Source organism: Castor canadensis, chromosome 15, assembly GCF_047511655.1.
Source record: "Castor canadensis chromosome 15, mCasCan1.hap1v2, whole genome shotgun sequence".
In the NCBI taxonomy this organism is placed as follows: Eukaryota; Metazoa; Chordata; class Mammalia; order Rodentia; family Castoridae; genus Castor; species Castor canadensis.
The window spans coordinates 96,454,905-96,480,142 of record NC_133400.1 but is presented as its reverse complement, the minus strand read 5'-3'; the positions used below and the strand labels follow the sequence as shown (position 1 = coordinate 96,480,142).

The 25,238-nt window shown below is 37.6% G+C and overlaps 1 pseudogene; it reads right to left on the bottom strand.

The window, feature by feature from the left end:
- LOC109678966 (elongation factor 1-alpha 1 pseudogene) overlaps positions 1-19,950 on the bottom strand; it is a 30,662-nt pseudogene extending 10,712 nt beyond the window's left edge.
- Positions 19,951-25,238: the final 5,288 nt, after the last annotated feature.

Here is a 25,238-nt window from a genome sequence, read left to right as displayed (position 1 = left end):
AAAATTGCTTCACTGTTTCGATATTCAATAAAGTAGAGACAGAGAGAGCAAGCAATAAAAGTTGGCACAACATGAAGGTGTTTTCAACTTCAAACAGAAATGTTGATTCTTATTATTGATAGTCATTGAACCATGACAATTTATTTCTGTGTAAAGAAACTGCTCTTTAAATTTAAATCTGTATGTTTCTAACAAGGTAGTGCCAAGACTAAAATTTACCTGAAATAACATACCACTATAATCATTATCTCTTGGCATTCAGTACAATGAAGTATATTCTTAGTAATAAACACCTCAATCCTACAATATTTAAGGGTACAAAACTTAGAGTCCTGTAATGTCTTCATTTAGTTATATTTGTGAAGCATTTGATGATCTCAGGAGAAAACTTTAGCTTTCTTAATGGATCAAAAAATTAACTTTGGTCATAAGTACAGCATGAATAGTACAACCCATGGATAAATGTGTTCCTGTCACATACACAGTATCTGCACAAGATACGTGCTCAATAGGTGCTTATTACAAATGAGACTGTCTCCTAGATAAAATATCAGGAAAAGGTGGCGAGTAGGAAGCTATAGTGTGCAGAGATGCACAGACTTGAGTACATACTGATTAATATGTATCGTGGGTAGAGCATTTCAGAGAGCTAGCTGACACCGAAGGAAACAAGAAACAGTACTTACTTTTTACCACTCGGAGAGATGAAAAGTGAATCTTAAGTCATGCAAAAGGAAATAGTAAAACTCATGAAGAACTATATGGTGATGTTTTACAAGTGACCATCGTGTCCACTGCTAAATTTGTGTGTGTCCGTGGGTGTGACAGTCAGTGTGCATATTGACACAATGATTTAAAATTATTGTCCTAAATGATAGGGATAACTTCCCAAAGCCATACTTAATACTTGTTTATTTAACCAATTCTAATTTTAATTCCAATTGCAGCCTTGTTAAAGAATGCCCTCCAACTTTTCAGAGGAAATAAAAGTAAGCCTGCTATAATGGGAAGCTTATAACTACTTTCTCCCTTAGGATTTAGAAGGACTTCTGTCTGGACTGAATCTCTTGAAATAAGTATCCTATGTTGTCTAAGGAATAAATAATTCTCTAAAATTTCTTAAACCCTGCATTTAAGGTTTGTAGAGCACGTTGCACAATCTAAAAGACCTTCTATTATTGCTTTTTATCAACACATAAACAGGCATCAGGGAAGAAGAGTCACTGCCTTTAGAGGACCTCTCATATGAACAGAAGCAAACCTCTATCCATGGTGTGCTTTTAGGACGGACTGAGTCTCTTCTCTCTGAACTGATTTCATGTATGGTAGACTGAAGTATTACTGAAGGAATAATAGAGTGATGTGGGATGATGTGAGGAACTGTAGCTTTACAGCAAATTGATACAAATATATTTTTGTTTTTTCTTTTTTGATGGTACTAGGGTTTGAACTTAGGAACTCACATTTGCCCAGTAAGCATTCTACCACTAGAGCTACACCCTCAACCCTCTTTGCTTTCGTTTGTTTTACAGAGAGGGTCTCACACTTTTGTGTGGGATTGGCATTGGACCATCGTCTTCCCACCTCTGCCTACCTAAGTAGCTGGGCATAGAGGCATCCACCATCACACCCAGACCAAAAATAATTCGATTCTACTTATGTGCAAAGCATTGTTTTGTGCTTTCAAATTATTGTGTGTGCAGTTCTTATTTATGCCCTATCTTTGTGTGCTTTGAAAACTTTCCCAGAAAGCAACACAAGATATCAAATCAAATCAGGATCACAAGAAACATAGATGTAACTAATACCAAGTTTGCTAATGATGCAAAGAATGCCAGTGACTGTAAGCAATAGAAAAAGCATGGAGAAATAGAAATCATTCAAGTTTCCTTTCTTCTGCCATTAGCATGAGCTTTACTTGAAAGTGGACATAGAAGGGTACAAAAGATGCGTGACAGCATGTTTTCTACAGTGTGCCACAAGATAGACTCCACTACATTCATAACTGCATTGTTTGCAATAAGAGGAATTATTAGCAGCCTAGGTTGACTCAGGAGGAACATGGTGAATAAGTTGTAGTATATTTATAAAAGGAGAATCCTGAGTAGGGAAAATGAATGACTTAGAGCTATACCTCTAATAAGTATGAATAATTGTCAAAAGAAAAAAATTTACTTGATACTCCATACAATATTCTCCATTTATGCAAAGCTTAAAATGGGGAAAACAATCTACATTTATGGGGATACATTAATTAAAGTGAAATTTCATACTTTAACTAAATGTATAGGAGCTTATAGTTGTGAATTCCAATAGTGATTATTGTCAGGAATACAGTGAGAGGAGGTGAAAACTAAAATGCAATGTGTGGTGGCAGAGTTTTATTGCTAAGCTCTATACCTTGCTGTGTAATTTGTTTTTCTGAACTATCTGGGATCCCTTGTTCTGCTAACATTTTCCCCAGGCTCCATTCACAGGAGCTGGAAAACTCCATCGGGTCCCATTAGAGTGAAGTAATTGAGGAATAATCTCCTCTGTGTATCTCAAGGAAGCAGCAGAAGGGCCATTTTGTTCATCCTCTTGTCACCCAACATCCTGTTTTACTGAGAAGTTGAATGCCTGGAAATGTTGTAGTTTCTGTTCTAGAACTTCTGCTGTTTGTCCTCAGGGAGTCTGCATCCCCCAAACTCTTTAAAAATTCTACCTCTTAATAGTTTCAGACAGTTTCTTTGGAGTTCTTTTTTCCTATTAGTAGGTGAACAAACCTTCATTTCCTTCACATTTCCTGTTTTGAAACAACTTTTTAATCTTTTGTCTGTATCGTAATTATCTCATTGAAAATATAACTTTTTACCTTGTGGGCAATTCTTTTTTGGGAGAAGAAGGTAGGGAGGTTTAAACTGAGATAGCCTCTGATTTCCTTCTTTATTTCCTTTACATTTCCCCCAAGGGCCTTCTCTTTTGTAGCTAAGGCCGCCATCTTGGTTTCCCTCCCCAAACTAGCACAGTCTTTTCCAACTGTAAGTCCAGAACTTGGAAAGCTCATAGTGGACTACTTTAAAGTACAGTCTGCAGATGCTTTCCCTGGACTTGGACTTAGATAAATGCTGTCAGTGGCTACAAATTCAGGTCTCTTCCCAGGGATACAGACTCAACTTTAAATTCTTCTATTTACCTGTCAACTTACTTTTTTTTTTTAATGGTGTAGTAGGAATGGGAAAATAATGCAGAAGAAATAGTAATGCTGATTTCTTTAGTCTGGCAATATAGGAGTAGAAAAATGTGTTAATAATCAAGTGATCCCATAGGAGTGCTATGGACTTTACCAGTGTTTGAGTGAGAAACTCTGCATTAACTCACATACAATGTTCACCCTGTCAGTAGATTTCATTCAAAAAACATTTCCTGCAGGACTGTTTACTGTGTTTTATTGTTGAACACTCTCCACTCCAGATGAAACATATTGAAGTGTGAAATGGTCAATTATAACTGGATAAACAAAATTGCTTGGATAAAATATTGTTAAACTGTGAGGCTGGCGGTTGAGTGTTCATCTCTCGTTATCTCAGAGTAAAGGGTATAGGGAATAGAAAAAAGACTTAACTGATGCTTTAAGAAGGTGACTTTATGAAGAAATTCACAGTTACCAACACCAAAAAGACCTCATAAGTCAATTTCATGCTAAGTTGTTTAACACCATTTTCATACCAAATACTTCATAACTTTACAACTGCTTTTTAAATTTTGAATCTTTCTGAGGTAAACCCTACATGATTTTTTCCCCTTTAATCCCTTTGGGGAATTAATTTAATCTGTGAAAATACTGTCAAACATTGATACTGATGAATATAAACTCATAAATAAGTATCAAGAACACAATTCAGATAGCTTTTAGTGCATTCTTCTGGAGCTTGAGATAAATATCACACTTTGATGAGTATCCTGTGTTCACTGAAATGACATTTATGAAATCTGTGATTCCTGCCTTGACTGAGGGCTTCATGTGTCTTATTTAAAATTCTCTAGCTGATGGCAGTAATAATAAGTGCCTCCTTCCTTCTGTGTTAGATTTTTTTAGACCTGAGCAGTGAATTTTGTACAGGGTAGGATAGTATTTTCTGGGACATCTGTCTGCAATTAAAACTTTATTTGAGGCTAATTTCACTCAAGATTGAGAAGTAAATGAATTTTGTTCTTACAAGTCTGCTCTTTATATTTCAAATATTAACCTATCATCATTAGACACTTTCAGTTAGTAGAGTTTTGTGGAGTGTAATGGCCGGAGAAACCAGGAAAGTGAGCACTTAATGGAACTATAGCAATCGTCCTTTTACTATTCAAAAAGACATTTGTAGGCAAGCAGCAATGGGGAGTGGAAATTCTCACACCAATTTTTGGCTGGTGTGCCTAACGGGTGAAGTCCCAGACCTGCTGCCATGGTTGGTGGAGATACACACTGAGGGCTATTCTAGTGCATAATTTAACAAAGAAATGAAGGGAGGAAGAGGAGGGAAGAAGGAATAAAAATTTTTAAAAAAGGAAGAGAGAGAGACACAGAGGTAGACAGAAAGACAAAAAAAGAGTTAGTCATTAGTCCCCTGGCCTTTGTAGGGCAATTACTTGTTTCTCAATGGTCTCCCTGAGTGCCAGAACCCACACTGCTTGTTTTGAACCCTCATCAGATACCCTTGTCCTGGGTGTCTGACTCCAATATATATGTTCAAGCAATTAGCTTCATGATAACTTCACCATTTTACTCCTTCATTCCATGTTGACTCAGTTACATTTAAATTACCAGGAGAACATGTAGAGTATGCCCTATCATGGCCCTCAGTAAAGGTATTTAATAGCCATCCTTGCTCTGCTCCCTTTGTGAGACCTTCAGAACATAATATCTCCATTATAGCCTCTCTTCCTGTAATTTCCTTTGGCTCTGGTGATCCTTAAAGGCTCCACAAGGGGGACTTACTCCCCTATTTACAGCACACCCTTTAACAAACTGTACTCTACTTGAAATCAGATCAGCATCCTCTGAGGAGAAGCCAGGAGCTGAAAAAGAAGCACCCTACAGATTTTCTTGTTTTGTGCCTATCAGGAAAGTCTTGCTGATGAGTGCATAGATGCTAAGAAGTTAAGAGGTTAGGAGTCCCAGGGGACTCTGTTTAAACACAGTACCTTTCAAGTAAACTAAGAAATCTCAAACATGAAGAAAGATCAGGGAAATTCCATTTTCTAAAACAGCAATCTAACTTAGGTTGAAAACATAGGAAATACAGTTTTGAAAATTTTTTGTCATTATCTAAATGGGATCATTTCTGGTTGTTTAACCAATGGTAATTTTATTATACTCCTCTTACCTCATTGTTCAGAGAATTGATTCTGTAAAGGTTTTGGGAAAACAATGTGCATTGGGCCCGAGTGTGAGTCTGTGTGTGGTAGAGGTGGGTCAAAGGCAAATATGTATGTGAGCATGTAGAGTGTGGAAAAGCTTGAATTGAGTATTAAATTTTCCTTTTTCTCCCCACTGTTTCTGGAAATATGTCTGCAATTTATTTCTCTTCATCTGCAAGCATTTTGATACTTAATAAATGATATACCTCAAACTTAACAAATATATTTTGAATATGAAGACAGTAATTTTGTCCCCCTATGAAGTAAGGTGACAATTAGTTGACCAAACATTTGGGGACATACACCTGAATATTCTAAGCAAGCCCATTCCATTCTAAGGAAATTTTTAGTTTGAAAAATGTATTGTCAAACTCAATTGGGAGTTCAAGTTCGGCCACATTTGAATATATTTTGATTCTAGTTCGTGGGACCAAGTTGGATACTATTTATCTCTGAACCAATTAATTTGGCTAAGGATTAAAATTGTCACTAAATGTCTATTTCTATATCACAAATCAACAAATCTGAAAACCATGAGAGAAAGTATGGGAAAATGGTGTTGTCAAAGTCAAGTCCATGTGGTGTTATCAGAATGAAATAAAGGGACAGAAGGTAGCAAATACAGTGGGAATTCTAACAAATGCATGCAGGCAGTGTCATCGCTACCTTATCTCTTTGCCCTTGCTAAAATCAACAAAAAATAGACTCACATTTGTTTGTTCTTTTGCAGAAAGCTTGTCAAAATTAACACAACTGCCAACTCCTTTTCCCTGCACCATTCCTGTTATAACTCTTTGCCAATGCCTTATAAATACCAAAATACATAAGCAGTTGATTAAAATCTAACAGTCATGAAGAGTGACCAGACTGTCTTTGATATTTACATTTTCTGGCTTTAGTTATACTCATCCTCAGGGTGAAATAATAAATATTTTTGTTGACGTGTAGCCACATATGCGTGTTTCCGTAGATCATCAATCCTCTGACCAGGGTATCACAGCAGGGAGAGGTTCACACCAGAGAAAGGAAGATTGATCACAACTATGAACATAATTCAAATCAGACCTTCAGGTTCAATGACTAAGAATGGCATTCAGTTAACTGTCATACAATTCTTTTTGTTGACCAAAGATTAATTCTCCAACATTGTCTTAAGTTTGAGGACAGGCTTGGAAATAAAGTGTCAATTAGTTGGTAGAATATTTGAGGACACATACCTGAGTATTCCAAGTAAAAATAAACTTTGTTTTATAAAAGAAAAGTTAAGAAAGTTTTGCTTTTCTTTATAAATCACTAATTCTTTTAAAAAATGCCTTGTCCTTTCCCTGCCTGGTTAGTCAAGACTTTCCAAATCCTTGTGCCCTAACAAATATCACAGGTCCTGAACTCTCAGCTGTGTAGTTGGAGGCGTAGTACCAATAACGTCCTAACCAAGTCAAGAGAAAGCTGATGAAATAAAGTGGGAACAGATTGAACCACCATCACCGTATGGATGATAGCTTAAGGAGTCAAATCATTCCCTCTTTACTTTTGTGTCTTAGATTTCTCCTGACCTCAATTTTCAGGATCTTTTTAGATATCTAACTTCTACCTAGATATCTTTATCTGAACTCTAATGATTCCACAATTTCCTCATCCATATCTTACTCCTCCAATGATGAATGTTATCACTATGCAGCTTGTTACTGTGTCCCTCTCATCTGCCCAAAATATTCAGTTGTTCATGAAATGCTTTTAGCTCTACGTTTAAAATACCTCCAGAAGCAAGTATTTTGTTTCCATCCCCAATTTAAAGCCCTAAATGATCTCTCTCTCTCTCTTTCTTTCTCTTCATCTCCCTCTCCTTGTTTTCTCCTCTCCTTCCTCTGTATTTTGTATATGAAATACATATATATTGTAATAATAATTAATATATTCTAATAATATGTCCTATGGAGCTCCCTTGTCATATATATATATATATATATATATATATACATATATATATTCTTCTCTCTAATTATTCTTCGAAATTTCTATTTCTCCTTTGTGTCTGTGTGGATTTTTCAAACCCACTTACCATATGCCAGATTTACTATATTCTTTCCATTTTGTTGCTCCCAATAGGACTTTCATTATTGCAATGTTTTCATTCTGCCTTTCAATGTCATTCCTGGGCTTTCCCACTTTTTTCCCTCTCCTTAGATTGCTGTATCATGCACTCTCACAACCTTATATTCTCCCTCTAACCCTGTTTTTATTTTATATAGTGTCAGATTTTTTGAAATTCTGAGGAGCCATTTTTCAGGAATGGTCCCTCCATTTCTGGTTGCATGTATGCATACTTTTTTCCCACCTGTTCCTTTCTTTCGTCTTTGAAGGAGGCTAAGTCTTTGCCAAATTCTGAGTGGAGGAATGGGCTGGGGAAAACCTGAGGGAGCCTGCAAGTCTGCATCACATCTGCTCCCTTCCCCTGCTGAAGACCTTGTCATAAAATCTAATGTGCTTTTTGAGTTTCAGCAGCTCTTCCTTTCAGGTTTGAGCTGCCCTGGATTATAGGCACATGACACCATGCCTGGCTTGTTGGTTGAGTTAGGGGTCTAGCTAACTTTCTGCCCAGGCTGGCCTTGAACCATGATCCTTCTGATTTCTGGGAGAGTAGCTGGGATTGCAGGGTCATTCTTGGACGAGCACCTTCTTTCTGGCAATGACTGGCTCATCCTCACCCTTTAATATGTCTGCTTAGATTGCAGAGGAAAGAAGTATTGCTCTTGGGGTTCTAACACCTGGCAGACTCTGAAGTTGAGCAGTGACTACACAGAAAGGACCTAACATATTCCAGGACTTGACTTTGTTCTCATTGCATTGCTTGATCATAGGGAATTTGACAGCCTTACACAATTTCCTCTTAGGAAGCCTTATGCAATTTCCTCTTAGGAAAATCAGTGCTGTAGCTTAAGCCTCTTGCTCCATTTTGGTTCAGAGATGACAGTTAGTTGTAGCATAGCTACTAAGGTTGCATCCTTCGTCTTCTTGTATTGAAAGTAGAATTATCCTCTATTCTCAAAAGTTCTGTTTCCTGTGGCTTTTTAAGAAGGCAAAGTCTGCAGACACCCATAAGTAATAAATTTTCCATTGGCCCCTGAACCACCATCCACTTCTGCTATAGCAATCTTCTTTTTCTGTGTACTTATATTTTTATATACAATGTCTTCACTTCTGGGTAGTCTTTCTCGATCTCCCCAAATGTGCCCTCTGCACAATTATTTTCATTTAATATAATGCTTCAATTGTTTACACAACTTCCTCCATTTGGGGGGTAAAAATTTTCACCTTCCCTTTGGATTTACTTGCATTTCTAGGAATTACCATATGCCTAAAAGATAGAGGTTTGTAGGAGGAGCTCCATGATTTTATGAATTGTACGATGAATAAATTAACTGTGAGCTCTTGAGAATGCAATCATTTCATTTTGTAGAAAAATATTCAATGAATGCCTAATGCATCCTAAGAATTTTTCTAGGGGCCAGAAATAAATTGGTGATCGTGACATGCTTGCCTACCCTCTTAGAGCTTAAATTCTAAGTGTAAGAAATAATAAGTCCATTCATACTTATAGGTGAAAATGCAGTAAGTGTTGCTCGGAAGGGCAGGGAACATTGTCATATTTTGGTCCATGATGGATGACCACAACCTAAGACAGTAGACACAAATGAGCATACAATAGAAAATTCTTGAATGAATGTATGGGAAACACGAGACAGTCGTGAGCTTTATACAGATAATTCCAATGGAGTTCTATGAATGTGAGTTAAAGAAATTTTTTTAGAGTGAAGATCTTTGAAAAGATAGCATTTTGGCCATGAGAAGGCTCTCAAAGCATTCATCACCTAAAACAGAATTTTTAAAGGGAAATCAAATTAAACAGATGCTTGCTATCTGTAAATCCAGCACTCCATACATTTTATTACTAAAATGACCAATGAAATAGGTAATGTAGTTTTAAAGTTGTTAAATTTAATACAACCTTAAGTATGTAAACTTAGAGAAATTATTATATCTGAACCTGGGAATAGGATTTCTCATGAAATCTTCCTTTCCTCAGCAATATCTTCAAAACTCTTTATTTTAGATATTTCTTGGGCTACATAAATTCCTGATAATAATTGTATATTTATACCTAAGAACTGTCTTATACAATATTTCTCTTTTTTTGTAATCCATGACAATTACCTTACATTGGAACTACAAATGTTGGTACGAAAATGTATGTTCTGGTTATCATAGAAGGGCCCTTCATTCTCAGAGGTTTGAATGGAATATAAACTATTTCATCCATTAAAACAACTAAGGCTGAATTCTTGAGGTAGAATTATGATAATAGACATTGAACTTGTAAGACTCATTGCAGGTGTGGAGACAACATTGCTGTTATGAGGAAGACAGAACTGTCTGCTTTATTCACCACACTGATGTAATGACCCATTCTCATTCTAACACCAGTATCTTGCTTCTGATTGACACCAATGAAAGCCTTAGTAGGTCACTTTTAGATGATATTCTTAAAACTAGAGATATACATCATGACTGTTTAAATCTTCTGTTGATTTACTTTTCATAACTATTCCCTAATAATTTTGTCATCGAAATACCATGTGCATTTCTCAGTGTATGTGGAGGATTGGTTTAGGATCCCATGGACACCAAAATCCAAAGATGCCTTAGGTCAAAATGGCATTGTATTTGCATGTAATCTATCCCCATTCTCTGATCTACTTAAAAGCACTGTCACATGACTTATACTCCTAATTCAATGTAAATGCTAAATAGTTGTTAAACCCTATTACATTTGGAATAATGACAAGAAAAAAGTCTGTACATGTTCAGTACAAATTCATTTTTTTCAAGTAGCTTTAATCTGCAGTTGACTGAATCTAGGAAAGAGGAACCCATGGATGTAGAGAGCTGACTGTTCACATTCATGACGTTTGGTACTCGAGACACCAAATAGTTCATCTTTCTGATTTTTGCTCGCTGTAAATATGGTTAATTTGAAATTAAGACATTCTTTCTTCTCTTAAAAAAAGACACTTTCTATATACTGGGGTTTGTTCTGAATATTTCTTATATAGTAATTCATTTAATCATCATAAACAGTCCTGTGAAGAGGTAGAAGTGTTATCTTTACATTCCAAGTGGGGAAACTGATTATAAAAGTAAAAGATAATATGACAAATGACCAATGTTAAATGACTAGAAAGTGCAGTTTTAAGCAATACTATTGTCTTATCACAGGATCTCAGAACTGACTTAAGAAAATCTGTAATTTCCTTATCATTCTTCTTTGCCATTCAAAAAAATCTTTCTGACTAAAGAATTCTGATTTTTATGTTGACTGTCTTTATGCAGATGTTTTCCTATTTAATTTTATAATTTTTTGATGGGGTTGAGATTTGAGGGCTTTATGCTTACATAAGCTTATCATTTCAATCATCTTTTTCACTTTCGGAATTTTATCTGTTCCTATGATTTCAGGTTTTGTGTTAGAGCAATGCAATTGGATTATGGAGGTAGAGATCTTTCATCATAAAAGTGAATTAATGTACATTCTCTATTTTTTAATATAAAACTTGACATTTTCCAAAAATGTTTTTCTCTCTAGTGCAACATTTTTGCTTTATGTGTTCAAATAATTTTCTGATACTTATATGCAATTTTAATATGTGTACTAATCAAGGTTCTCCAGAGAGATAGAACTAATAGGATGGACAGATAAATAAGAGATAAAGCAGATGATAGATGAACAGACAGATAGATAGATTATAGATAGTAGGCAGAGGTAGATAAATACACATATATGTAGCATACATACATATATACACACACAGATGAGAGATGAGTTATTAGGGGAATTGGCTCATGCAATTATATAGTAGAGAAGTTCTTCAATAGTCTGTCTACAAACTGGAGAAATAGGGAAGCCTGTAACATGACCCAATTCAATCCTGAGGTCTCAGTCTCAGAACCAACGAAGTTGCTAGTATAAATCCTAGAGAACCTGCAGTTATAATGTCCATGGGCAGGGGAAGAAGGGTGTCCTGATTCTAGAAGAAAGAGAGCCTCAACCAGTTGGATGGTGCCCACTCACCTCAAGAATGGATCTGCCCTGTTCAGTCCACTGATTGAAATGCCAGTCTCTTCCAGGAACACCTCATAGGTGCTTATAGAAATAATACTTCACCAGCTGTCTGAGTATTTCTTAATCTAGTCAGGTTAGCACCTGGTTAAACTGATGTGTAATAGCTAATTTCCATACACTTTCACTTTGGCCTTAAACTAATTCACTGGCTTTGGACCTATTTATTTACTATGTAATTATTTTTCAGAGACAAAATTGTTAACTTGGCAGTCTTTCATGCAATAACACAATAATCACATGTCATATATGAGTTCTTTTTTCCTGCCAGTAAGTACATTCTCCTGGTCTTCAGCAGCTTTCTTAATGTATCATCCAACTCATTGCCCCGGAGAGAAATGAAAGCAAAGCATTCACCTGAATGAATGAATAAATACTGAATTAACATTTGTTCAGCTCTGTAATTCTGCAAACATTTTATCATGCATATTCTCTTGTTTCATTTACCCCCATGAAGGCTTTGAATAGATAATATTAGCCCTCTTTTTAGATGACAATATTGTAGATTAGACTAAAGTGACTTAAATAGTTTGATATTGGAATACTACCTTAAAATAATTTCTCTAAACCATATATGCTAACTGTCTTCATATTTCTTTCCCACCAACTAATGAAATATTAGAAGACTATTGATGCATAGTATGGCAGAATGTTGGTGAAACTATTTGTTAATTTGAGTTTATGCACCATATCACACTGTGGAGGTGGTGATCAGATATTCAGAGAGAACAAATGCATCAAATGAGTGCAAAGGTTCTTGACATCAGCTAGTACAAACATACATCACTTTACAGATGGAATCACATGCACACACACACACACACACACAGCACACAGTCAAAAAAAACCAGAGTATATTTTCAAATGACTGCAACTTGGTTATAATTAGATTAATATTCGTTGAACAATTAATGAAGGGAAACCTTCCTTCTGACTCTAAGATAATTTTTGAACTGCATTTAGAACTCACTGAATAGTCTGAACTGACCTAGCCTCACCAGGCCTTCTTTCTTGGCTCACAAGTCAGGAAGTGTGTCTGTAAGTTCCTGATGCAAGGAGCAACAAATGTCAGGATTCTAGTTACCAGGTGAAAGTCAATCTTTACAGCTATGCTTCAAACATCTCTAGAGCTTGGAGAGCTTTCCATTTGGATCCATGGCAGTAAAAATGGCTGACTTGAGTTGGAGGAAGAGATCAAGGTAGGCAACCATAATAACATCTTCAGAAATCTTCTAATCTTAATATCATGAGCTTTCCATTTTCACTGAATATACTTTGTTTAAAAATGTTAAACTTATTAAAAGACATAAAGACCAACTTAATATAACATATGTTTTCTTGAAGAGTATATTCAAATCAATTGTCTTACATTGATATGATGATATACCTTATAAAATATTCCTTAGGCCCTCCAAGATATTTCTGAAAAACTTAGAGGACAGTATGAATGGACAAAACCACACCAGGTCTTTTTACATGATTTATCAAATTAGTTGATTCATTACAAATTCTAAAACCCACAAAGAAAATAAGTGGAGAAAAAATGTCAGTGGTTCAGTGGATTAAATGTGACCATCAGGGAAGTGGACCCAGACCTGGGAGTTTCCATGCAGTTAGAAGCATTCAGGGTTCAGAATCAGTGGGAAAAAGGACACTGTAACAGGAAGTGGGGTCTGAGGAACCCTGTGGATGACATCATCTTTGTTTCACACCCAGCCTGGTAGTTAAGTACATGTTTCATAAGCTTATGTGGACCTAAAACTGTGGCTTTCATTACTTGTGAAGAGCAAAGACCATATTAATTCATATTTCTCCCAAGAAAATGATTTCAATCAAAAGTTACTGAGCAGAGGATGGAGATGTTTAGGGAGTGACTTAGAGAAATTCTAGCAGCTGCCCAGCATTCTCACGCAGGGTGATCACTGTTTTTCTTCATCCTCCTGTGAACCAGAATTGTTTTGAAATGATACTGAAACCATCATTAAGAAAAAGAAAAATGTTTAAGAAATGGTTGACTCTTAGCTGGAAGAAGTCCTCCATAAATTCAAGCCTGGGATATGCTTTAGTGATTCAAGTAACTTTCTGAATCAAACCAACGTATGCTTCATAATAAAAAAATTACAGTTTTTAAATTATCGGAATCATTCAGATCTGAGCCCAGCTTGTTGAAAGTCAATGCAATTATTTTGTTAAGGGAAATAAGTCAGACTGGAGAAAGACAAATATTGCTTGTTTTCTTTCATATGTAGAGTCTAGACCTTATTTAAAAAATGACTGACAGGAGAATAAAACATGGGGACTGTGTGTGGGGTGAGAACCAGCAGAAGAGGGGAGGATGAAAATAGAGGATGAAAATAGAGGATGAAATGGGATGACAATGAAGGTGACTATGATTGAAGTTCTTCATATACATGTATGAAAATAGAATAAGGAAGCCACTAAATTTTTTTAAAAGACAGGAGGGAGGATTAGAAAGAGGAATACAGAAAGGTGAATTTGATCAAAGTAAATTGTATGCATTATAGAGATATCAAACTGAAATCCTTTTGTACAATTAATATACAGAGAAAAAAGAAAAACAAAACTAATACAATGTTTGCTTTTGATACATGGTTATGTGCCACAAAGCGTGCTTCTTGGGAACACAGACTGTTGATAGAAATGTAACTGAATATAAGATGGTGACATTGAGAAAGTGTTTAAGGGGTATTCTGGGATGTTTGACATCAAATCCTGAATATAAGCCACAACTTTGTCTACTTCAGTGTCATACTATATTACATGGGATTTCTTTTATTCTCAATAACCTCATTTGTGAAGATGAACATAAGAACAATATCAAATATGAAGATACATAATAATTATTGTCAGAAGTTGTGCTGGAATAAAAAAATAGTTCTGCTCAAGAGGATACTCGTAATATTTACCCTTAGAGTATTTAATCCAATGTCTAGGGATAGAGCCCCTACTAAATATCAGAAGTTTATTTTCTTGGTACTCCACTAATTTGGAAAAGTACACCCTAAACACTGCTCCCAAAGGAAAATTACATACAGGAGAAGAGGGAAAAGCTATGATAAAAGGGATAACATGTTATAAATTCAAACAGAATTGTGGTGACAGAACCACAATCCTAATTATTCCCTTTACTAATGTCCCAGAAAATAAGCCAAACAACTCTCCGTAGAGAAGCTTAAGTTCAGTTGTGAATAGATCACATGAACTAGAAAAGTAAATCAAATCTTTGTAGAACCAGAAAATCCTTCTCAGATTAAAGCAAAATCACCAAGGAAATGAATAGTAAGGATATTTATGCCAAATGCAAAAACATAAAATATTTGCAAATATAGTACTTTATTGAATATTTGTTTTTTATTTTAAAATGCAAAGTATACAATATTGGAAATATCAGTAGAAAAGGAAAAGGAGAATAGGGAGGCAATGAAGGAAACCTACAATCTTATCTTGTAGTATCCTTGTCTGGCTTTGCTATTGGGGTTATACTGGTCTTATAAAATAGTTTAAAAACATTCCCTCCATTTCTATTTTTTGAAAGTGTTTGAGAAGAACTGGTATTAATTATTATTTAAATGTTGGGTAAAATTCATCAGTGAAGCTCTCTTTATACAGGCTTTTCTTTGATGCAAGTTTGTTTTTTTTTTCCTTATGAATTCAACCACCTTACTTCTTGTAGGTCTGTTCAGATCTATTTATTCATGATTAATAATAACTACAGCATACTTACAAATGCTTTTCATTGATTGTGTAATGTAACTTTCACAACAAATCTTTGTAGCAAATCTATCATCTATCTATCTGTCCATCTATTTATCTATCTGTCATCCACCTATCTGTCTGTCTATTTATGTATCTACCATATATCTGTCTACCTCTTTGCTTACTTTTGCAGGGCTTGGGATGTAACCCAAGTCATTGTTTATGCTAGGCAAGCCCTCTATTATGGAGCAGTATCATCCCTAATTTTATTTTATCTTCCCTATTTTTGGATTAAAAATGTTATAAAAGATGCTCAGGGAACTCAAGAAATTGCAGAATGTATTGCCTCAGGTAATACAGCAGAGGGTAGTGGACCCTTGCATATGCATTTGAAAATTTGAGTCTTGAATCATCTTGAATGAAACTTGTTAGCAGAGCAGGGTTTTTCATTCATCTTCAGTAAATTTCAGCTGCCCCGCTGAGTTGGAGACTTTCCTCAGGATTGAGCTGTCGATGATCAGATGCGGTGGAGCTGAGTTCTTGGAATGATGGCTACTAATGCAAGTTGAGTAAGTAAGAAAGGGTGGTGTGAGGGACGTAACAGTTAAGGGTGTGGTAGAAAGGTGAATTAATGAATGTCTGGATGAGGAAAGACCTAGACTAAAGTGGCTGTGCCAAGATTAAGGTTAGGGAACAGGAAGGAAAAAACTTGAAATCTGGATTTCAGAAGCTTACAAAAATCTATGTAGATGAACCCTAACAGAAAAAAGAACCTGGTAATATCTGAAATATTTATTTCTTGGGGAGTAATTATTGACATGTTGCAGGTTTCATTGGATGCTAACCATCAAAAATAGAGTTTTATCCCAGCACAACAAAAATAAATAAATAAATTTCTAGGCTTATAGGAGGAAACTTACTAAAATATAAGATATTTTGTTTCTCAAACTGTAGTCCTTTTATGCTTAAGAAAATAAGATCTCTATAATAAAAGAAGCATGATAATAAGATCACTGACCCTCTGTTGGAAATTTACAATGAAAATTAATGTCATAAGGACCTTCTACCTCCTATGTTAAAAACAAACAATAAAGTCTTTTACCTTTTCTCTGAGCTACTTGAATACAAAGCTCTACTTTCTAAGTCCTATTAACATCCAGCAGAATGGCTAGCACTGAATGTGCACTCAGTGAAAATGAATTTTCACATATTAAAGAAGACAAAAATCAATATCATAATATAAAATGCACTTAGGTCTACATTATGGTACCACGAATATTAATGTGAGTTAATACGTTTAAGCTCACATGGTATTTTGAAAACTCTTAAAGTTTCACAATGCCCTAATATTTTCTTCAATTGTATTCACAGACAAAATGAATATTAATTATTGTTAAATATTAATACCTTGCAAATTTCTGCTTAAAATGTCTACATGGTACCGGATGGCTTAACTATAACACTTTGTGTGATTTATTAGGTTTTTGTGTGATTCGTTGTGAGACTTGATATAATGTAAATGATTGTAGGATAAAATAAATGAATAAGCCAGTAACTTGATATTATTAACTGTAACTGTTAAGGAAATTGCTAATTCAGAGTTTAGTTATTTATGACATGAAGAAACTTACATAAGGAGGAAAATAAGAGTTTGAAATTGTGAAATGGCTAAATACACCTAACACTTTTGCTTAATAAGAAAAACAACAACAAAAATCCTTGAATTTCCTTTTCATAAATTAAACTTTCTCTACCTAAAGTTGCCTCAATTGTTCTATTACTTTTCAAAAATCAGAGCTTACAAATATGTTCTCTGAAACATTTCTTCGTTATAACATTTCTTGGTTATCATGACCAAGACAACACTGTGTAATTATTCTAAGACAAGCATTTCTTGTGAGCAAGACATATCCACTTTCAAGGAGTCAGCAGGTGATGAAAACAAAGTTTCAATGGCTTTTGAATAGCTAATCAGCTGCTGTTTTGCAAAGTCGTTCCTTTCCTAGTCTAGCTCAAGATATTATACACATAACTAGGTAAATTGCTGGGCAGGATATTTTGGTTGAGAGGCATATACTTTGAGGTTTTTAGCTGCATAAAAATTATTTATCCTCTTTGTTAGAAATACATATTTATTTTATTCTGAATATTTGCGTCTCACATGTTTATTTCCCAGGTGGTTTGAAAAATAGTCTGGATAATTTCAGTTTCTCTTTAGTTTACTCAGTAAATTCAGGATATTGTTCTTTTGGAACAATATATGCATTTATGCCAACACGTACATGAATATCAGTCAGTTATACTGGTAGAGGTATCATGCTGTAAATGCTATGGGAACTACAATTTTAAAATATTTTAATATGGGAACTACATATTAAAAATAGTCTAATTTTAAAAGATCTTCTCTATAGCAGAGTGCCTACACTATATTGTGAACTTAAAAATTTGTTACGAGGGTAGGTTTTGTGTTAAGTGCTTTTACTACACACATGCCTAAAACAATCCAGCTAAGAGGCAAGAGGAAACTTCAACCTTGAGCGCGTTGATTGTTTCTTGTGTATAGGCATCATTTTGTCATTAAATAATATGGTTTTGTGTACCAACTATATCTTAATAAAGCTATTTAAAAACCAAAAGTAATATACTAAAATACCAAGAGAGGTAAATCTTTTAAATTATACCCAAGCTTTTGAAGGGAGAGTATAAATCATGAATCTTTCATAATACACTTCTACTTCTGTGTGAACATTAGGGCAAATCCTGTCCTTCTTTTTGAAATTTTTATACAAACACTTCTATTGCATCTTCATGTGCCATTTTTAAAGTTTTGAATACAAATACATAATTATAAATATCTGAATATAAAGTTCCTTACTGGCAGTGTTAAAAACTTCCTGGTCTCTGACCTGACACTGATGGGACTCAGAGAGTCGTTTTAATCACAGGCCTGTGGTTCTTCTGGCTATTTATTTCTTCGATGTTTAGTAGGCTTCCAGGAAATCTCTTCCCAATAACATGTAAATCAAGTTATCTACCAATTATCTCACTGAAAACAACTAAAACTGGTGAATGAAATACTTGTAAATCTTTTTAAAAGCATAAACCAAACAAACAAGTAAACAAAAACAATAGGAATCCATTGTGACTAAACTAGCCAGGCTAGAACGGAGGGGGCTCCTTAGCTGAGAGAAATGTCCAGATTAAAGGCTAGAGTTTATGTTGGTTCATTGCAGGTCATGTAAGAGGCGCTCAAACTGCTTTTGCTGAAAAACACTGACTCCCTACTTGGGCCCACGAAGAAGCCAGGAGAAACTTGGTATCCCTGCCTCCATTTTGTATCTGTCTTTGTTCTAAGCCATTCTCTTTACAGTTGGTTTGTAATCACCTTGGATTCCAGAAAGGAATCCAATAAACTGGAGCCACCTGGAGCTGCTACCCTTCCAGTACGGACAATTTTCCCAAGAATCCTCTCAAACAGTTACCAGATTGCTTCTCCCATGTGATAACTTCTAACATTGGACCAGACCACCTGTCTGACTAAGACTGTGGGCTCAGCCAGTCATGAACCCACCAGACCACCTGCCTGACCAAGACTGCTCTGCCAATCATGATTACACCTGTGACTGAGACTGTTCAGCTAGGCATACCTTTGTCCCTGCCACTAGTTCTTTCGTCTATTTAAACCTATGAAGATGGATAAAGATGAACTGAGTGCTTGCTTTGCCTCTTCCTACAGCATGTCCTGAACCATATAATAAATCTCCCTTCTCTGCCTTCACCATGCCTCTTTATTTGGTGTTTAGGGGCAGGTGGCCAGACCTGCATATGGAATCTCAGGAGTTTGGGCCTTGGGTCCAAAATTCTGGTTTCAATCAGGGCTACTGAAAAGATCTCAGGCCTGCCCATGATGGAGAGTTTATTAAGAGAGTTTTCTCACTCTAGTTGGTACTGGAAAACAACTGGTTTTACTCCTTAGAACCAAGAGTAAATGCACCCCACTCACTCTACAGTAGGAAATAAAATCTCACTAGTGAGCCTTCAGGAGACTTATAAATCAAAAGCAATCAAATCTTCTGGAGTCTCAGTGGCTTTCTGTATGTGTAGGACCAATTGTAAATCCTTTAGCAGATAATTCATTCTCTGTCTTAAAGATACCCTATAAACGATTCTGCAAGGAGGCTATGCATATTAGAGGCAAAGATTATCATGCATTACTGGACATTTCCATCCAGAGCCAGCATCAGCTATAGAAGATTCCACTTAAGATGCTGGAATTTTTGATATGTGTTATAAATATGTTGCTTTTTTTTTAAGGTGTAAATTGAAATTAGAGACTCATCAAATGAATATCTGTATGATCAGACCAGAACAAGAGGGAAAAAAGTAATATTTTATGAAAAAAATAACCTTAACATCACCATTAAAAAGCAAAAGCAAACAAGCAAATAAAACTATAACAAAGCAGTTGGAGGAGCAGAGGAGAACCTGCTCCTTTATGTGCCGCTGTACCCACCTTTGCCACTGCCTTCCTTCCCTTCACCTCCACCCTTGGAAGGGGAAGCAGCATTGGATGGGGAAGCCCCAGGAGCAAATACTCCTACAAGGCCAGACCCAGCAGTCCTTGAAACTGCAACAACCCCAGCCTCCTCAGGCTCCATGAACTTCATGCTCACTCCAAGCCCACCAGACCTCACTCTGCAGCTTCCTGCGAGAACGGCCCCTAGGTTCAACCAGGAACATTTGAACAGTCCCAATATGGGCCTAACCTCCACCAAGGACCCACTGCCCTACAAATGCCCCTGAGAGAAGTCCAGAACCCAATATATTATGACCAGCATGGTCAGAAACAAGGAGGAAGGTGAACATTCATCTACCAGCCTTTTACCACCACAGACCTCCTAAATTGGAAGCACCATATCCACTCCTTCACAGAAAAGCCTCAGGCTCTGATTGATCCAATGCAGTCTACCATCCACCTGGACTGCTGACAGCTTCTTCTGACTCTATTTAATACTGAGGAGCAGTGCCCTATAACCTTGGCAGCTCTACCTTCCTGATTGCCCTGTGGCTTTGATGGGCAGAGACTTGTGCAAACTAAGGACACAGATACTTTGATGGCACAGTAACCTTAAAGCTGAGAGGGCCTAATGTCAAGATTCTAACTCTCACAGTTGCACAGGAGGAGGAATGGTGACTTTATGCCTCTAAGAAAGAGATGCCTGGGCTTCCCTTTAAGATCTCAGGAGTATGGGCTAAAAAACCCTCCTCCCCCCAAGACTGGCTCAGAACATACCTCCAGTGGTGGTAGAATTTAAAGCCGGGAGCCATTCCTGTTAGCCAGATGCTATACTACATTTCTCAAAAGGCCCAAATTGGGATCCAAAAGCCTCATGACAGACTCCTAAAGCATGGGATCCTTTGGCTTTTTCAGTCTCCCTAGAACACTCCCTTACTGCCTGTCCAAAAACCAGGGACTGAAGACTTTATGCCAGTTCAGGACTCCATGCAGTCAACTCAGCAACTTTTACTTTTCACCTTCTGGTCCCAAACTTGTACATGCTTTTAGGCTTTTTCCCAGCTGAGGCAAAGTTCTTTACCTGGCTGGATTATAGGATGCATTCTTTTGCATCTGCCTGGCACTACAGAGTCAACCCATCTTTGTCTTCCAATGAGAAAGTTCTAGTACTAGAGAAAAAGGAAAATTGACTTGAACTCAGTTGCCACATGCTTCAAAAACTATCCCACTATCTTTGGGACTGCCTTGGTGTCTGACCTAAAGGCTTTCTCAGCCAACCAGCATGACTGCACACTCCTCCAGTATGTAGATGACCTTCTGTTGGCTGGACCAACTCAGGAGAATTGTATGGAAGGAGCTCACCTCCTTTCCCTTTTGTGGAAGGCAGGATATAAGGTTTCCTGAAAGAAAGCTCAGATTTTCCACGATATTGTCAAATATTGTTTCTCCTATCACAAGGACAATGTAGACTGGGTCTTGAGAAGAAACAGGCTGTCTGTTCCATTCTGGCCACCAAGATCCAACAACAGATTAGAGAATTTGTAGGGGCTGCAGGTTTCTGCCAGATCTGGATCACCAATTACTGTCTCTTGGCAAAACCCCTTTATGAAGCCATGGGTGTGGGGGGAGGGAGAACAGGAACCCATGGTGTGGGGAGAAGAGCAAAAAAGGCCTTTTAAGAAATTAAGGGGGCACTGACAAACACCCCTGCTCTGGCTTGCCAGATGTGATGAATGATTCCTTTCTTTCTATATGTACACGAGAGACTGGGGATAGCTGTAGGAGTCTTGACCCAGTTGCTAGATTCCTGGCACCACCCAGTGGTCTATTTATCAAAGCAACTTGATGCAGTTTCCCAGGGCTGGCTGCCCTGCCTGTGTGCCCTGGCAGCCACTGCTGTCTTGGTGACTAATGCAGACAAACTTACTTTGAGACAAGAACTCACAGTCCAAGTTCCCCACTCTGACGTGACTCTTATGGAATATAAAGGAAATTATTGGCTGACAAAGTCCCAAATGGTCAGATATCAAAGCATGTTATATAAAAACCCTCATATCCAACTATAGGTTGTTAAGACTCTAAACCCAGTCACCCTATTGCCAGTTGATTCAGGGCCCTTGGAGCTTGACTGTTTAGAGGTTATGGATGAGGTGTACTCCAGGTGGCCTGACTTGACTGATCAGCCAATCAGTCATTTGGACAGGACATGCACTATTTCACAGATGACAGCAGCTTTGGGGTGGTGCACATTTTTGGTGGATATGTGGCAGTGGCTCTTGACACTATCATTGAAGCACGTCTGCTGCCAGTTGGGACCTCTGCACAAAAAGCTGAGCTCATTGCTCTCACACAGATGCTCCAGCTTGCTGCAGGAGTGCTGGTAAACATCTATACAGATTCTAAATATGCCTTTACTACCATTTGTGTCCATGGAGCCCTATATAAAGAAAGGGGGATCATTAACTTGGTAGGAAAGAGTGTTAAGTATGGACAAGAAATTCTGGAATTGCTAGAGGCTGTCTGGGCCCCTAAGCAAGTAGCAGTCATGCACTGCAGAAGACACCAGAAAGGGGGAGACAACAACTGTTCTGGGAAACAGAAAAGTTGATAGAGAAGCCAAGCAAGCAGCCTTCACAGGAGGAAAATCCTCAGCCTCACTGACAGCTGCTTTGTTCCAGTGCCCTTTACCTGAATGGGATCCATGGTATACTTCACAAGAACAGGCTTGGTTTGAGACTGAAGGAGGAAGTTTCCTACCAGGCAGGTGGTGGAAATTTTCTGATGGCCATATTGCAATTTCAGAGTGGTTGGCTCCCATGTCTGTCAAGCAATTCCATGAAAGAACTCACTCAGGGTGGACAGCTCTCCAGACCACTTTGGCCCAGCATTTTTATGTCCCCAAGCTCTCTGGCATAAGTAAGACTGTATGTGAGAGATGCAGTCTGTGTGCCAAAAACAGTCCCTGACAAGGTCCAAGAGCGCCACCCCAAGTGCAAAGTGTTCAAGGAACCCCTTTTAAAAACTTGATTGTGGACTTTACTGGGATGCCACAGGCCAGAGGATGCAAATATTTGCAGGTGTTTGTCTGCACCATCTCAGGATGAGTGGAAGCCTTCCCTACTCAGACTGAGAAAGCCTGGGACGTGGCCAGGTGCCTGTTAAAGGAAATCATCCCTCTGGTCAGAATACCTGTGTCTATTGGATCAGACAATGGGCTGGCCTTGTGTCTGAGGTGGCACAGTTGGTACATAAGTGTGTAGGAATAACTTGGAAGCTGCACACTGTCTACTGCCCCCAGAGTTCAGGAAAAGTAGAAAGTATGAAAAGGACTCTAAAATTGGGAAAACTATGCCAGGAGACCTACCTACAATGGGTCAGTTACTGCCCATAGCCTTGCTCACGATTAGGTCTAGCCCCACCAAGTGTATGGGTCTCTTCCCCTTTGAAATTCTTTTTAGGTGCTTACCCCCTTCAGTCAAGGGCCTGTGAGGGAACCTTAAGGAAACAGGTGATCTCACCCTGAGACAGCAGATGCAGTCCCTCAGGTTGACTCTCAAAAATCAATGACTGGGTAAGAGACTCCCTGTTAGCCACAGTAAATGGTATATAAGGAAAGCCTCCTTTGCTTTTGGGGCTCAGCCTTTGGATGAGAATCCACTGAGTTGCTGCTGGCCTGCTTAATAAACTTGCTTCCTAAAAGCTTTGGTGCCCCGTCTCTCTGTCTAAGCCATCCTACAACAGTAAGGATGGGAATAGCAGAGGATGCTTAGGTACTGTAGCAAGTCAGCATCACTTTCAGCACCACTTTTCATAAAACATAAGAGTGCACACTCCAGGACCCAGAAACCTAAATTGAACACCCTGGAGCAACTCCAACAAATGCACAAATGAGGAGAGTCTCACAGTGCTTTCCAGAGCAGTATACTGGATGTGGGGAAGATAACATGTCCAAATGTTTTTGGATGGGTGGTCTCTGATTGAAACCAGAGTTTTGGACCCAAAGCCCAAACTCCTGAGATTCCATATGTCAGGTCTGGCCACCTGCCCCTAAACCTGGCAAATAAAAAGTCCCAGTGAAAACATAAAAAGGTTTATTACACAGCTCCCGGACATGATGTAGGAAGAGGCAGAGTAAGGATTCAGCTCATCTTCAGCCATCTTCAGGGTACAGACTTGAGTTGTAGTTTTAAGTAGACAAAGACTTAAGGGTAGGGGACAAATGGTATACATAGTTAAACATTTCAGTCACAGGTGTGGCCTTACTGGTCATCATCTCAGTACTTGTTCTGAGAGAGATTCTAGAATTGTTATCTAGAATCAGGCAGGTGGTCTATCCAAAGGAAGGTCTACCATTAGGTGCATTTTTTGTCCCTTGTCATGAAGATGTTATCTGTCTTTCTTGGAATCCAAGGTGATTGCAAAGTGACTGCAAAAACAATGGCTTAGAACAAAGGCAGATACAAAATGGAAGCAGGGATGTCAAGTTTCTCCTGTTTTTAGTTAATTCATGGGCCCAAGAAGGAATCAGTGCTTTTCAGCAAAATAGTGTGAGCACCTCTTGCATGAAGACTCTGGTCAGAAGACTCCTAGGCTCTTGCATCCCATGAGAGAAGAATTGAGGCAAGACACAAAAACGTGTAAATATGATTGTAAGGTTTACTGAAGGTGAAGGGAAAGCACACAAGAGAAAGCAGGGATGGGCCCTGGCCAGGTAAGATAGAAGCCAGGTTTTGTTTTTAAGGGCCTTTATAATTGAAAGGGCAAATGGCGGGAAAATCTGGGTGGCTTTGCAGGACGGGGTACAGTGATTGACAGATTTGATTGACGAAGTCTTGTCATACAACCTAGGACACAATGAACATGCACTTCTGCTAACTCTTAGGTGTTTAAACAACACGTATGAGGTGTGATCAATTTTCATACTTTAAGCAGAGGACTTTTACCTGAGAAGTAATCAAGGCCAGAATTCCCCCAAGGCTTCTTTTCTTTGGCAAAACTTACCACTGCAAGGGTTTACAATTGAAAAGAAATTTACAACTGCAAAGGATGTCCTTGGGCTCACTGAGAAAAACCTCATGGTGCCAGAGTACCAAAATCCTTACTGCTAGCCTGCCTCACAAACACTCAAATATCCAGGAATGGATCATTTTTTACATTTTCACATAACATATTGGCAAATAAGAACTATTTACCGAGCAGTATTCATAAGGTTTATTTTTAAAGAATGTCAGATGTGTAAATTATCAACAGATATACTGGCCCATCAAAAACTGTTTGAGATCATGTCAGTTTTTTAGGTTATCACAAAGGTAAAATTCAAATGAATTTTACTTTGTTTTCTACATTTTCCTGATTTTTTAGAAGAATGTCATATATTTAATTAGGAAAAAATATTTAAATACAGGTTGAGGCACACTGTCCTGACTATGAAGATAAAGT